This window comes from Schistocerca gregaria, chromosome 1 (genome assembly GCF_023897955.1).
Source record: "Schistocerca gregaria isolate iqSchGreg1 chromosome 1, iqSchGreg1.2, whole genome shotgun sequence".
Classification (NCBI taxonomy): domain Eukaryota; kingdom Metazoa; phylum Arthropoda; class Insecta; order Orthoptera; family Acrididae; genus Schistocerca; species Schistocerca gregaria.
This window is the reverse complement of record NC_064920.1, coordinates 578,069,449-578,082,611: the sequence shown is the minus strand read 5'-3', so window position 1 is coordinate 578,082,611 and position 13,163 is coordinate 578,069,449. Positions and strand designations below refer to the sequence as shown.

Genomic DNA, 13,163 nt, shown 5'->3' with positions numbered 1-13,163 from the left:
ATGTCGCATCGGATGGTACAGGAGGGCCTAGCATGGATAATAATAATAACAATAATAATAATAATAATAATAATAATAATTTGGGGTCAAGCTCCTCGGTTCCTGTTTGAGCTAGGATGAGGGGATAAAAAGTTTTTGGCTTAGCTCGAATCAGTGGCCATTTGCTTAGCCATTCGAACATCTGTCTTACTGTAACTACGTTATGGTGTATTTCGCAAGGCTTGAAGGATGGACCAGAGCTGTCGCACAGACAAATTGTGGAAACCAATGTATTCCTCTTGAAAAAGATTTTTATTGGGATCAGATTAACGCTCAGCTAATGGTACCATTCGCATGTTGGCCATTCGGAGTTTACGTATAAAAACACTCTCATTCGGATTTTGGATGCAAAAATAGTCACCTTTAAATACACTCCTGGAAATGGAAAAAAGAACACATTGACACCGGTGTGTCAGACCCACCATACTTGCTCCGGACACTGCGAGAGGGCTGTACAAGCAATGATCACACGCACGTCACAGCGGACACACCAGGAACCGCGGTGTTGGCCGTCGAATGGCGCTAGCTGCGCAGCATTTGTGCACCGCCGCCGTCAGTGTCAGCCAGTTTGCCGTGGCATACGGAGCTCCATCGCAGTCTTTAACACTGGTAGCATTCCGCGACAGCGTGGACGTGAACCGTATGTGCAGCTGACGGACTTTGAGCGAGGGCGTATAGTGGGCATGCGGGAGGCCGGGTGGACGTACCGCCGAATTGCTCAACACGTGGGGCGTGAGGTCTCCACAGTACATCGATGTTGTCGCCAGTGGTCGGCGGAAGGTGCACGTCCCCGTCGACCTGGGACCGGACCGCAGCGACGCACGGATGCACGCCAAGACCGTAGGATCCTACGCAGTGCCGTAGGGGACCGCACCGCCACTTCCCAGCAAATTAGGGACACTGTTGCTCCTGGGGTATCGGTGAGGACCATTCGCAACCGTCTCCATGAAGCTGGGCTACGGTCCCGCACACCGTTAGGCCGTCTTCCGCTCACGTCCCAACATCGTGCAGCCCGCCTCCAGTGGTGTCGCGACAGGCGTGAATGGAGGGACGAATGGAGACATGTCGTCTTCAGCGATGAGAGTCGCTTCTGCCTTGGTGCCAATGATGGTCGTAAGCGTGTTTGGCGCCGTGCAGATGAGCGCCACAATCAGGACTGCATACGACCGAGGCACACAGGGTCAACACCCGGCATCATGGTGTGGGGAGCCATCTCCTACACTGGCCCTACACCTCTGGTGATCGTCGAGGGGACACTGAATAGTGCACGGTACATCCAAACCGTCATCGAACCCATCGTTCTACCATTCCTAGACCGGCAAGGGAACTTGCTGTTCCAACAGGACAATGCACGTCCGCATGTATCCCGTGCCACCCAACGTGCTCTAGAAGGTGTAAGTCAACTACCCTGGCCAGCAAGATCTCCGGATCTGTCCCCCGTTGAGCATGTTTGGGACTGGATGAAGCGTCGTCTCACGCGGTCTGCACGTCCATCATGGACGCTGTTCCAACTGAGGCGCCAGGTGGAAATGGCATGGCAAGCCGTTCCACAGGACTACATCCAGCATCTCGACGATCGTCTCCATGGGAGAATAGCAGCCTGCATTGCTGCGAAAGGTGGATATACACTGTACTAGTGCCGACATTGTGCATGCTCTGTTGCCTGTGTCTATGTGCCTGTGGTTCTGTCAGTGTGATCATGTGATGTATCTGACCCCAGGAATGTGCCAATAAAGTTTCCCCTTCCTGGGACAATGAATTCACGTTGTTCTTATTTCAATTTCCAGGGGTGTAACTCCGGACTGAAGCGAGACTGATGGCTCAAATTTCGTCTACCAGTGTATCGGAGATTGGTGAAAGACGAGTTTTGACAGTTTGAAAACAGATTACTTCGTTTGGATTCTACGCACAAAGAACATGTTTTTCTGGGCGGTTTTCGGAGCGCGCCGCTTGCATGCTTTAAACTTGTACGAATCGCTTCAAACTTTGCACGAAGTTAGGAAAGTAGATAAAGTCAAACGAAAATTTTTCATCCAGTAATCTTTATCTGTTGTCGAGATACGATGGTATAAAGTCGCCCTAAACGTAGCATGTAAAATTCGTACTTACGTGAACTGAATTCGCGGAAACGGTTTAAAGTGAATCAAATAAATAAATAAATAAATAATCAGTCTTGTGATGAAATAGAAAATTCGCTTTCAAAGATCTAACTTCATTCGGATTTTACATGCAAAACACACTTAGTGAGTTTCTTTACGCGTGCCACTTTTGTGTTTCAGACGTGTGCGTATAGGTTCAAATTTTTAAGGAGGTAGACAAGCACATGTTATGTAAATGTAATGGTCGTCCTGTTATTTTGTGACAGCTTTATTTGTTGCCACGATATTGGCAGCATGGTTACAACGATAATAAAGTCGTGTCATATTGCGCCTCCTGGTAAATCCCACGTTGAGTGAAATGTCAGCATGTGTCAACGTGTCAACTTAAACGACATGACGCCATGTATCACGTTACTTCTTGACAATATCCATTATACTACATGGCATGGTAACTAATACGTACTAACAAGTAATCATGCGTGGATATGTCCAGGTGTTCTGATGTAAATGTCTTCGAAGCTGCCGGATAAGTCGAAAAGTTAATTCCTTCCTTTTATGTCCTATGTACTAACAAGTAATCATCCGTGGATATGTCCAGGTTTTCTGATGTAAATGTCTTCGAAGCTACCGGATAAGTCGAAAAGTTAATTCCTTCCTTTTATATCCTAACTCTGCCCTGGACATGTTCACCTTTTTGTGCAACGACAGGAGCATATTTCATTCTGGTAATAATAATAATAATAATCAAAAGTTCAGTTACCAAATATATTCAAAATACTTTAATATAATAATAATAGTAATGCTAATAATTATTATTATAATAATATGTTGTTTACATCAGCGAATACTACAACGCTTTAGCGTAACGTCCAAGAAACTGCTGTTCAGAAAAGTACGGCCTTCGAAAAGCGTATGTCCGAAAATTTTAGAAGTACATACGACACATCATTAATTCAAACATTTTAATAGAAATAAGGTGCTGACAGGTGTGAATATTTCCGAATTATTATTTTAATAGGTTACAATTGCACAATACTGACAAATACTTTACAGAAGAATGGAAAACTAGTAGAAGCAGTCGTTGGGGAATATCGGTTTGGATTCAGGAGCTATGTAGGAACATAGGAGGTAGTACTGACACTACGTCTTATCTTAGAAGATATGTTTAGGAAAAGCAACCCACATTTGAAAGTATTTGTAAATTTAGCGAAACTTGTACAGTGTTGACTGGAATACTCTCTTTGAGATTCTGATGGTTTCAGGGGGAAAATACAATGATCGAAAGGCTATTTACAACTGGTACATAAACGAGACGGCAGTCATAAGAATCAAGCGGCTTGAAAAGGGAGCAGCGGTTGGGATAGAGTAAGCAGGATTGTATCCTATCCCCGATATTATTCAGTCTGAATAATGAGCAAGCATTAAAGGATATCAAAGAAAAATTTGGAGACGAAATTAAAATTCAGGAGGGGAAACAAAAAGCTTTGAGATTTGCGGGTGACAGCGTAATTCTATCAGAGATAGCGAAGGACTTGAAATAGCGTTTGATTGGAATGGACAGTGTCTTGAAACGAAGATACAAGATGAATATAACAAAAGCTAAACAAGGAAATGGAATGTAGTCGAATCAAATGAGGTGAGCTGAGGGAATTAGGTTAGAAAACGAGAGACTAAAAGCAGTAAATGAGTTTTTCTGTGTTTTGCAGTAAAGTAACTAATGGTAGCCGAGGTAAAAATAATATAAAATGTAGACTAGCAATGGCAAAAATGCGTTTCTGAAGGAGAGAAAATCGAATATAGGTTTAAGTGCTAGGAAGTCTTTTCTGAAGGTATTTGTCTGGAGGAAACCTTGTATGGAAGAGAAACGTGATCGGTAAACTGTTCATGCAAGAAGAAAATACAAGCGCCTGAAATGTGGTGCTGCAGACTGATGCTTAAGAAGAGATGGGTAGAGCACGTAACTAGTGAGGAGGTACTGAATATAATTTGGAGAGAAAAAACATTTACGACCCGACTTGAATAAAAGAAACGATCGGTTGTCAATTCTGAGACATCAAGGCGTCACCAAATTAGTGTTGGAGGGAAGAGTGGAGGGCAAAAATTGCAGAAGGGGGCATATGAAAGCAGTAAGGAGGTTCAAAAGGATGCCTGTTGCAGTAATTATTCGGAGATGAAGAGGCAAAGGATTACGGTATCATGTAGAGCTGCATCCGGACTGAAGACCACAACAACAGCAATAATAAAAGCAGTAAACTCTCACAGCTTTGATAACGTCATAATTTTGCACAATATTAAATCGAAGTGTGCATACTCAGTTATCAGCATTCCAACAAGCGATACGATTGTGAAGATTGTTCTGACAATCATGGCTGTACGAGAGTGTAAACGAGGTTCAGTGGTTTTCTCCTAAGCTCGTGAAGTCAATTTTTGTTTTCCCTGGTAGAGTATGTTTTCCTTTCTGTGTTCCCTTGTTGAGCTTCTTGTAGTTTGCCAATTCTGCCTGTGGATTCACGAACCATGTCGCATTTATTGCTGGCAGCAGGTACGGTCGGCTGCCTTATCTTGGCTGCAGCGTTACCGGGCGGGCCCTCATACGAGCAATGGAAAGTATCCCGTGTTTGACGTACTTTGTAAGTTCTACGATTCCTCGTCATTGTAAGTTCTAGGATTCCTCGTCATTGTAAGTTCTACGATTCCTCGTCATTTTCAAGACTTCCGGTTTTTCGCTACTTCAGATTTTTTGGGGAGAGGTGGGGGACACAGGGGGGGGGGGGGGGGGGGTCATAATCTACATAAAATTCTCTTACACTCCTCCCTTTGGATTCTCGCCTAGTCACCATTTCATCATTCTTTCACAACCTTTATCGTAACAGTGACACACGTACTCACAGTAGTTCATTCCCATTTTACTTAAGTTCCGATGCTGATGGTTCGGCTGGAAGTTTTTTATTTAACACGAACTCTATGACTCTGAACGCATCTGGATCAAGTAGATGCCGCCCTCTGACACATTACCACTTTATATCTGCATCATATGTACCCCCCCCCCCCCCCCCATGCCACTTTACAGTGTGAAGCGGAGGGTGCTTCGTTGAGCACTATTACTTCGCTCCCACCTGTTCCAGTGGCGAATGGTGCGCGGAGAGTAATCGGTTATACTGTTCACTTACATAACAATACTACGCTGCTTCTAACTCAGCACGATAATCAGTGGACACACTCGAAGTACGCCAGTCAATACTCAAGAGGAGTGGTGCCAAAAGGACATCACCTGAATATATGTGACCAGGTGGGGTTTACGTTTTAACCACAGTGCTCTATCGCTCCGTTTTTATGTTGATGTGCTAGACATGTGATGCCTCCAGCACAGTGACGCATGGACTTTGATAATAAAGATTCATAAACTACTCGCTACTTCGTGCCGACCAAAGTGTCTTGTTTTCAGCATCAAATGCGACAAACTTGCCAGTAACATCAGAAAAGAAACTACCATTAAACAAAACTCCCTTCTTTATTGTAGTTTTTGTATTCACTTCGATATTGCGTAAATCTCATTCTTAATAAAGGAGGTGTTCAAAATGCCTGTCGCAACTATTACAGTAGGCTGTACATCATTTCATTAAGAACTGTGGAACTGACTATACTACCCCAGAGAAGTGTGGTATTTTAGTGGCTGCAACACTGTCAGCGCATAGATTGCATGCGAGCCAAGAATGGATTTACGAGAGCACAGCAGTCCATTGGACTCATATGTCATGGCTAAGCTTCCCATGGAGTACAGCTTCCACGCCAAATCTAGCGTAGTCCAACATGAACATGAGATGGTCCCTAACACTGCACGTAAAGTATGCAATCGTATCTGTCACTTCGTACAGACCTAAAAGATGGCTAAATGCAGATAACGAATCTCGGAATGTTGCGGCATAAGCTGATCAAACTGTTACAGACGCGGAAACTCATACGGCACAACACTTTGAAGCATTTGCTGTTCCTAACACCGCAGCCTCAAACCTCTGAGTACGTCGTCGTAAACCCTAAATTTCATCGTACTGAATTAAACTGCCATCTGATCTTTCTTTTGAATTTACTACGAGTCACACGTGTACGGCTTAACCTCGGTTTCTCGTATGCTGTGGTACAATACACAGTGCCTGCAGAAATTACAGTTCGCGGTGCAGGATACTAATGCGAGATACCGAGATCCACCATGATCAGTACGTAAAATTACGCTAAATATCGTGCCCTTTTAGACCAGCCACAATACGCTCCGAATCTTTCTTGAGGTGAGCCTTTTCCCACTTTCTGACTATCGCTATGCAACGGAAGAGGACAGCTACATTACTAATTATTGTAGGAAAGCGCGTTTATTAACGCAATGCTAATAACTATCAGGAAATCTTGTCGGCCGAACGGACGATAACCCAAGAAGAGTTCATCAATGCAATTCGTCGCATTCTGAAAGTACTGGCAATCTGAGCGACCCTCTGCTTAACAAAATCTTGAAACAGCACCTTCCGTGCTGTCACAGACATGAAACGTTTTTTCCATGAATTCATTCTCCGTCACCCTACACATGCTTTCTGTATGACGATAAATTGCAAGTAATTTATAAATAAACCGTTAATAAGGCATTAGTACTGCATTTAAAAACAAATGGTTCAAATGGCTCTGAGCACTATGGGACTCAACTGCTGTGGTCATTAGTCCCCTAGAACTTAGAACTACTTAAACCTAACTAACCTAAGGACATCACACACATCCATGCTCGAGGCAGGATTCGAACCTGCGACCGTAGCAGTCGCACGGTTCCGGACTGTGCGCCTAGAACCGCGAGACCACCGCGGCCGGCATTTAATAACAGTTTCAAGTCCTATATATTGTTGCAGTTGTCCAAAAACGATTGCACCTCCAGAAACTATGACAGAATCTTCCTCTAATCGTGGAAGAACAGCGTCTGAAAATCTTTCTGAAACGTAGAATGGAGGAAAACAGATAGTTCTGCTCGAGCTACTGGGAGCTTTTGCATGTGGGTTGGGACTTAAATAGCGACAACAAAATAGATACGTATTTCAAAGATTTGAGGTCCTTCAGAGTAATCACCAATATTGTGTATAGCCAGTGGAAGTCGTAGGATACACTTAGCAGCGCAAGTTGTGTTGACAGTTCGAGTGGAGCGGTCTATTGCCCGAAGAATGTTTATAACAGTTCTGAAGCGAATACCTTGGAATGTTTCCTTCAATTTAGAAATAAAATTGAAATCATAGTGGCTTAGATTCTTCAATTGAAGGAAGCACTCCATGGCATTCCCTTCAGAAATGTTACGGAGATTCGACGGGCAATAAACTTCTCCACTCGAACTGTCGATGCAACTGGCGATGCTATGGTTATCTTACAACTTATAGTAAAATATTATGAACATAAATGAAGATGATTTCAATCAATCAGTTATGACATATTTCTTTTTTCACAATGAGTCGTTTTACAACCTCTACAGTCTTATCTTGAACTACAAAAGGCTCGAAAACTAGTTAGTGGAAATGAATAAATATTTCCTAAATGACTCGAAAAGTTATCTGTGTTTCTATTCATTTAATATACAGACACAGTCTTATACAATATCTGTAATCGACAAACTCAATCAAACCTCTTTGTATCTTCGTAGTTCCGCCGTACAACATTATTTTTATCTTCCAAGATTGAAATTAGAGACTTTTTTTGGTTATTCTGTCCATGCTGGACGTATTTAAAGTCCGTAACTATTAATCACACAAACCAAAAAGAAACAATCGTCAATACCAGTAATTGTAACTAGCGGAGACGACTGTAATAATTTTGTTTTGGTCATCAATGACTGTAACATGGATCTTTTCGTATAAAGACGTAAGCAACAGCGTAAGTCATCAGGACGAAGTGAGGCTCCGCTAGACGTGCATCTCGTCTCCACTGCGCCGTGCGCCTGCCCACTTTATGCGACGTGCGGCCGGAAATAGCTGTGCGGTAAGCGTCGTGCATTCTGATACCGGGCACCGCTGTAACAGGTGGCCGACGGTCTGGCAAGGAAGCAGTCCTCTTCCACTCGCCATGTCTATAGGATTACGCTTGACACACGCACTGTTGCATGGTCCAATGGCCCACTCAGGGCTGCAGCAAGGTAAGGATTTTCAACCCCTTCTTTATGAATGTAGAACAAGTTTACAGTGAGCAAAAGTGGGTAGGAAATCGGCCGTGGCCTCTTCGAACTGTGCCATAATTCAATAGTTCTGATTAAATAAAACCGCTGAGTTTTTAAATTTGGAGGGCCAGGAGCGGATTTTAATCCTGCCCTTCCCGGATACCTAAGCGAGACAAGAGAGCTTCTGCTTACAAACGGAATCGGGATTGCATACTTGAGGCGATCTGCATGTGTAGAGCAATATGTAGTGCGCTAGTTCAAATGGTTCAAATGGCTCTGAGCACTATGGGACTCAACATCTGAGGTCATCAGTCCCCTAGAACTTAGAACTACTTAAACCTAACAACCCTAAGGACATCACACACATCCATGCCCGAGGCAGGATACGAACCTGCGACCGTAGCGGTCGCGCGGTTCCAGACTGTAGCGCCTAATACCGCTCGGCAACTCCGATCGGCTAGTGCGCTAGTTTGCTAGACGAGGAGACAAGACGACATGTGGCCAAATCTCTGGTTTGATAAGCTCTCTACATCATAATTTTTAGTCTGTTTCACCAACCGACTACAAATCCGTTAAAATGCCGAAACGTAAGAATGCAGTATATAAATTCTGGTTTCTCACTTCTACATCTATGCACGGCAAGCCAAAGTACGGTTCGTCGCGGAATAAACTTCTGGTAACTATTATTTGCCCTCTCCCCTGTTCCTTTCGCTTGTGGTGCGTTGGAAGAATGAGTGCCCATAATTCTCCGTGTGAGCTCTAATTTAAAGATTGTCTCGTCATGGTCATTTTGCGAGACATGTCTGGGAGTAAACAACAAGCTGCCCTACTCTTTCTGGAACGACACTCACGGTATATAAATAGGAAACCTCTCTGTGATACATAAAGTCTCTTGTAGCACCTGTCACTGAAGGCCGATGAGCATTTCCGCATCGCTGTTGCACTTTCTAAACGAAACGAGCCGTTCTTCACTTCAGGTCTTCTATCTCTTCCATTAATCAAATCTAGGAAGGATTAGACAGATGGCCAATACTGAATAACCTATACAAAAACGTTATGTGAAACACTTATTTCGTGAATGAATTATGTGACTTAATATTCTTCCACTGAATCTCAACTTGTCATGTTTTCACTGCATATAGTCTTACGAGTCCACTTTATGTCGCTGCGGACGGTTCATCCTAGGTTATTATGGTTGTTTCTGTTTCCAGTGGCTTATCGCCAACAGCGTGGGTGATGGATCTCTTCGCCTAATAGCATGATCAAAAGTATCAGGACACCCTTCGTCTTTATCATGATGCGAATTCTTCTGGGGGACACTCTGAACGACGTATTCGGATGCCTGTGGAGGAATTAGTGACCGGTTTTCCTCAAGAGCAGGAACCTGAGAACGCAGTGACGCTGGAAACTGGGGCCCGCAGCGAAGTCGATGTTCTAACTCTTCCCAAAGGTGCTCCACTATGTTCAGTACGCCAGTCCGTTTCAGGAAAGTTACTCACCACAAACATTTGCCTTACAGATGCTGCTTCATAACAGGGTGAATTATCATGAGTAGTGGGATGACGGACCCTTACCCAAGTTTTGATATACAAATTGATATCAAAGTAATATACAAATTAATGAAATAGAACAATTAATTATCTCCCCAACTCCACAACCCTGGATGATGTCATGGGTTCTTCACGGCCGATTTGTCGATCCGTGAACCCTCCCCCTCCCCACCCCTCCCCATCCCACACCGATCCTATTGACGGGAATTTAGGATTTTGCTACAAATTTCAAATTTTGGCACAAAATTCAGTAAATGTACGATTTCAAAAATGGCGGGAATTTCTTTGTCGCAAGGCTGTTATGAAATCTCATCTCCCACACCCAGACCCGAGAACTGGTGGTAAATTCAAAATAGCGGTGCCCTTTCCGGGTCTCGAACGCCAGTCCTTCTGAATGGAAACCAAAGTGGACCTCACCACACAGGGAGACTATCCAGATGCAGATACTGTATTTATTTGTGTGGGAAACTGAAGTAAATAGTAGTCTTATTTGCCTAATTAATCACAAGACTCGGTCCTATTTAAACATCTATACGCATAGCGGCAGACTGAAAGTGGCAGGGATCACATACAGGGAACGAAAGGCTATTTACAATTTGTACAGAAACCAGATGGCAGTTATAAGAGTCGAGGGGCATGGAGGGGAAGCAGTAGTTGGAAAGGGAGTGAGAAAGGGTTTTAGCCTATCCTCCATGTCACTCAATCTGTATATTGAGCAAGCAGTAAAGAAAACAAAAGGAAAATTTGGGCTAGAAATTAAAATCCATGGAGAATAAATTAAAATTTTGAGGTTTGTCGATGACATTGTAATTCTGTCAAAGACAGCAAAGGACCTGGTAGAGCAGTTGAGAGGATTGGATAGTGTCTTGAAACGAGGATATAAGATGAACATCAACAAAATCAAAACGAGGATAATGGAATGTAGTCGAATTCAGACAGGAGATGCTGAGGGAATTAGATTAGGAAATGAGACACTAAGTAGTGGATGAGTTTTTCTATTTGCGGGGCAAAATAACTGACGGTGGTCGAGGTAGAGAGGATATAAAATGTATACCGACAATGGCAAGGAAAACGTTTCTGAAGAAGAGAAATTTGTTGACCTCGAGTGTAGATTTAAGTATCAGATAGTCTTTTCTGAAGATAATTGTATGGAGTGTATCCATGTATGGAAGTAAAAATGGATGATAAATAGTTTAGACAAGAAGTGAATAGAAGCTTTCGGAATGTGATGCTACAGAAGAATGCTGAAAATTAGATGGGTAGATCACATAACTCAGTAGGTACTGAATGGAACTGGTGAGAAGAGGAATTTGTGACACAACTTTACTAGAAGAGATCGGTTGGTAGGAGGCATCAAGAGATCACCAATTTAGTATTGGAGGGCAGCGTGAAGGGTAAAAATCGTAGAGGGAGACCAAGAGATGCATACACTAAGCAGATTCCGAAGGATGTAGGTTGCAGTAGGTTCATCGAAAATAAGAAGCTGGCACAGATTAGGGTAGCATCGACAGCTGCATCAAACCAGTCTCTGGACTGAAGACCGTAACAACAACGTTCATAGCGCTACACAAGCAGCCCCTGAAATCGCGATACAGCTCAAAAATTTACTAATTCGTACAACTAGTTTTATCCTACTGGGAAAAATTTCACAGTATCACTCGAACCTAGTGGCAGACGCATTCAAGCTCTACACATAATGATCCCATCACCTACAATTTGGCGGAAAACGGCTGGATTGGAAGGTGCTATTTTATTTTTGGCGGGAAAAATATTAAGCTGTCGACATTCTGGTGTTGCATAGAGAGGAAAGTAATAAGTGCATTACCGTGAGCATAGAGTTTGACGTCGGAGTTTACTACAGACGCTTCCTGTTGAACTGCTCGACCAGCACCCTGCAGCCCAGGTGCTCGAAATTCATGATCGCCGAGAAATGCAACCGCAACTGCTGGCAAACGCTGGAATTTATCATGATAAATACCAGCACTCATAAACAAGGGTTCGTAATGCTACACATGTACCGGAAATGGGAAAAATCAGGGAGTTGACATGTGCACAGAGTTGATTTCCGCTGCCGGTCTGATATTTTTCCCCATATGCTCTTATTGCTTACCAAATTACCTTCGCTACTTTTGCTTATGCCTGACAACTCTAATACGCTCTCACAACCGAGAAGCGCTATACTAAAGCAGGGAAAACATATGTTTCCCAATCCAGGACTGTGTTCTCAGACATACAGTCGATTAAAGGCATTTCCAAATTACGGTTTGTTGCCACAAGCAACAAATTCGGAATTATTAAGGAGAAAGATCAATGTGTTTATCAGATTTAAGCCACTCCCTAGCGTGCTCTGTAAGGAAACTGGACTGGTGGTACATATATCCTACACATGAGCAAAAATACCTAATATCAGACAATGACTTCTGTGTGCAAGAGGAATGCTACCAGGACCACGGCGACACTACTTTAAATAGCAACAAGACTGTTACATCTCCTTGGGTATTGATTGTGGTGCTTACTTCCTTGTAAGAAGTTATTGTTTCTTCGCGCACATTTTTGTGCATCAGGGCAGGATGGGAATTCAATCTATCAACCATCAAAAATATTCATGTCGTTTTTCCTCGCTCTGTTTCCTACTGAGCCATAGTCGCATCCTTCAAAACTGCTACTATTACTAATAAGTACAACTGAAGCAGGAAAAGTGATTGAGGATATGTATGTCTCCAACTTGAAAAGATGAATAAAAACCATCAAGTTCCTAAGAGACCAATTAGCAGTCTTCTGACTTCGCTCTAGCTGGCCGGTGTGGCCGTGCGGTTCTAGGCGCTTCAGTCTGGAACTGCGTGACCGCTACGGTCGCAGGTTCGAATAATGCCTCGGGCATGGATGTGTGTGATGTCCTTAGGTTAGTTATGTTTAAGTAGTTCTAAGTTCTAGGGGACTGATGACCACAGATGTTAAGTCCCATAGTGCTCAGAGCCATTTTGAACTTCGTTCTACTTCGGTTTATAAGCAGTTCTAGTGGTGGATATACACTGAATATAGACTGACGATAACTTCGTAGTGAGCAAGAGCTCAGTCAATGGCCAGGGTGCTAGAACAGTGTAAACAGAAGTAGGTTTATCATGTTAAAGTTTGTCATCATAGTGATTGGTATAGAAAACTTGCAGGGTAGTTATGTTTCAGATGTTAGTATGTCCTGCATTAAAGTATTAAGAGTGTTGAATTCCATGTGTCTAATACTTTGAAAATCATATGGCTTTAACAATGTAGCGTTTTTAGGTGCAGAAATGTGTAGCTTAGAAG

The 13,163-nt window shown here is 43.2% G+C and overlaps 1 protein-coding gene across 3 annotated transcripts in view; it reads right to left on the bottom strand.

The window, feature by feature from the left end:
• LOC126356808 (uncharacterized) overlaps positions 1 to 13,163 on the bottom strand; it is a 477,415-nt gene that overhangs the window by 339,324 nt on the left and 124,928 nt on the right. The gene's annotated exons all lie outside the window — the stretch shown is intronic.